General features: G+C 37.2%; 11 pseudogenes; all 11 read right to left on the bottom strand.

The window, feature by feature from the left end:
- Nucleotides 1-53: 53 nt before the first annotated feature.
- LOC148431939 (5S ribosomal RNA) lies at nt 54-172 on the bottom strand (annotated as a pseudogene).
- A 116-nt stretch (nt 173-288) lies between these two features.
- Nucleotides 289-407, bottom strand: LOC148431938 (5S ribosomal RNA; annotated as a pseudogene).
- Nucleotides 408-523: 116 nt separating this feature from the next.
- LOC148431937 (5S ribosomal RNA) lies at nt 524-642 on the bottom strand (annotated as a pseudogene).
- A 116-nt stretch (nt 643-758) lies between these two features.
- Nucleotides 759-877, bottom strand: LOC148431936 (5S ribosomal RNA; annotated as a pseudogene).
- A 116-nt stretch (nt 878-993) lies between these two features.
- On the bottom strand, nt 994-1,112 carry LOC148431935 (5S ribosomal RNA; annotated as a pseudogene).
- A 115-nt stretch (nt 1,113-1,227) lies between these two features.
- Nucleotides 1,228-1,346, bottom strand: LOC148431934 (5S ribosomal RNA; annotated as a pseudogene).
- Nucleotides 1,347-1,462: 116 nt separating this feature from the next.
- LOC148431933 (5S ribosomal RNA) lies at nt 1,463-1,581 on the bottom strand (annotated as a pseudogene).
- A 115-nt stretch (nt 1,582-1,696) lies between these two features.
- Nucleotides 1,697-1,815, bottom strand: LOC148431932 (5S ribosomal RNA; annotated as a pseudogene).
- Nucleotides 1,816-1,931: 116 nt separating this feature from the next.
- Nucleotides 1,932-2,050, bottom strand: LOC148431931 (5S ribosomal RNA; annotated as a pseudogene).
- Nucleotides 2,051-2,166: 116 nt separating this feature from the next.
- On the bottom strand, nt 2,167-2,285 carry LOC148431930 (5S ribosomal RNA; annotated as a pseudogene).
- Nucleotides 2,286-2,401: 116 nt separating this feature from the next.
- Nucleotides 2,402-2,500, bottom strand: part of LOC148431929 (5S ribosomal RNA) — a 119-nt pseudogene continuing 20 nt past the window's right edge.

Here is a 2,500-nt window from a genome sequence, read left to right as displayed (position 1 = left end):
TGAAAAATTAAATGTAAAATTTAATAGAAAAGAATGTTATGGCAGTATAAAATTACCTACAGCTCCTGGTATTCCCAGGTGGTCTCCCATCCAAGTACTGACCATGCCCAACACTGCATAGCTTCCAAGATCAAACGACATTGGCCATGTCCAGTGTGGTTTGGCTATAGGTGCTGAAAAATATTAACTTTAGACATCTTTTACTTCTTAACTCAAGTAAATTCATTGCTAAGTTGAAAAAATGTAATGTAAAATGTAATAGAAAAGAATGTTATGGCAGTATAAAATTACCTACTGCACCTGGTTTTCCCAGGTGGTCTCCCATCCAAGTACTAACCAGGCCCAACACTGCATAGCTTCCAAGATCAGACGAGATTGGGCATGTCCACTGTGGTTTGTCTGTAGGTGCTCAAAAGCATTAAATTTAGACCGCTTTTACTTCTTAACTCAAGTAAATTCAATGATAAGTTGAAAAAATTAAATGTAAAATGTAATAGAAAAGAATGTTATGGCAGTATAAAATTACCTACAGCACATGGTATTCCCAGGTGGTCTCCCATCCAAATACTAACCAGGCCCAACACTGCATAGCTTCCAAGATCAGACAATATTGGGCATATCCAGTGTGGTTTGGCTGTAGTTGCTCAAAAACATTAACTTTAGACCTCTATTACTTCTTAACTCAAGTAAATTCATTTATAAGTTGAAAAAATTAAATGTAAAATGTAATAGAAAAGAATGTTATGGTAGTATAAAATTACCTACAGCTCCTGGTATTCCCAGGTGGTCTCCCATCCAAGTACTAACCAGGCCCAACACTGCATAGCTTCCAAGATCAGACGAGATTGGGCATGTCCACTGTGGTTTGGCTGTAGGTGCTCAAAAGCGTTAAATTTAGACCGCTTTTACTTCTTAACACAAGTAAATTCATTGATAAGTTGAAAAAATTAAATGTAAAATGTAATAGAAAAGAATGTTATGGCAGTATAAAATTACCTACAGCACCTGGTATTCCCAGGTGGTCTCCCATCAAAGTACTAACCAGGCCCAACACTGCATAGCTTCCAAGATCTGACGAGATTGGGCATGTCCAGTGTAGTTTGGCTGTAGGTGCTCAAAAACATTAACTTTAGACCTCTTTTACTTCTTAACTCAAGTAAATTCAATGATAAGTTGAAAAATTAAATGTAAAATTTAATAGAAAAGAATGTTATGGCAGTATAAAATTACCTACAGCTCCTGTTATTCCCAGGTGGTCTCACATCCAAGTACTAACCAGGCCCAACACTGCATAGCTTCCAAGATCAGACGAGATTGGGCATGTCCAGTGTGGTTTGGCTGTAGGTGCTCAAAAACATTAACTTTAGACATCTATTACTTCTTAACTCAAGTAAATTCATTGATAAGTTGAAAAAATTAAATTTAAAATGTAATAGAAAAGAATGTTATGGCAGTATAAAATTACCTACAGCACCTGGTAATCCCAGGTGGTCTCCCATCCAAGTACTAACCAGGCCCAACACTGCCTAGCTTCCAAGTTCAGACGAGATTGGGCATGTCCAGTGTGGTTTGGCCGTAGGTGCTCAAAAACATTAACTTTAGACCTCTTTTACTTCTTAACTCAAGTAAATTCAATGATAAGTTGAAAAATGAAATGTAAAATGTAATAGAAAAGAATGTTATGGCAGTATAAAATTACCTACAGCACCTAGTATTCCCATTTGGTCTCCCATCCAAGTACTAACCAGGCCCAACACTGCATAGCTTCCAAGATCAGACGAGATTGGGCATGTCCAGTGTGGTTTGGCTGTAGGTGCTCAAAACCATTAACTTTAGACCTCTTTTACTTCTTAACTCAAGTAAATTCATTGATAAGTTGAAAAAATGAAATGTAGAATGTAATAGAAAAGAATGTTTTGGCTGTCTAAAATTACCTACAGCACCTGGTATTCCCAGGTGGTCTCCCATCCAAGTACAAACCAGGCCCAACACTGCATAGCTTCCAAGATCAAACAACATTGGCCATGTCCAGTGTGGTTTGGCTATAAGTGCTGAAAAATATTAACTTTAGACATCTTTTACTTCTTAACTCAAGTAAATTCATTGATAAGTTGAAAAAATTAAATGTAAAATGTAATAGAAAAGAATGTTATGGTAGTATAAAATTACCTACAGCTCCTGGTATTCCCAGGTGGTCTCCCATCCAAGTAGTAACCAGGCCCAACACTGCATAGCTTCCAAGATCAGACGAGATTGGGCATGTCCACTGTGGTTTGGCTGTAGGTGCTCAAAAGCGTTAAATTTAGACCGCTTTTACTTCTTAACACAAGTAAATTCATTGATAAGTTGAAAAAATTAAATGTAAAATGTAATAAAAAAGAATGTTATGGCAGTATAAAATTACCTACAGCACCTGGGATTCCTATGTAGTCTCCCATCCAAGTACTAACCAGTCCCAACACTGCATAGCTTCCAAGATCAGACGAGATTGGGCATGTCC

This window comes from Taudactylus pleione, unplaced genomic scaffold (genome assembly GCF_031769625.1).
Source record: "Taudactylus pleione unplaced genomic scaffold, aTauple2 ptg002179l, whole genome shotgun sequence".
In the NCBI taxonomy this organism is placed as follows: Eukaryota; Metazoa; Chordata; class Amphibia; order Anura; family Myobatrachidae; genus Taudactylus; species Taudactylus pleione.
Note: the sequence above shows the minus strand (reverse complement) of the source record. Positions and strands in the feature narration are given on the sequence as shown.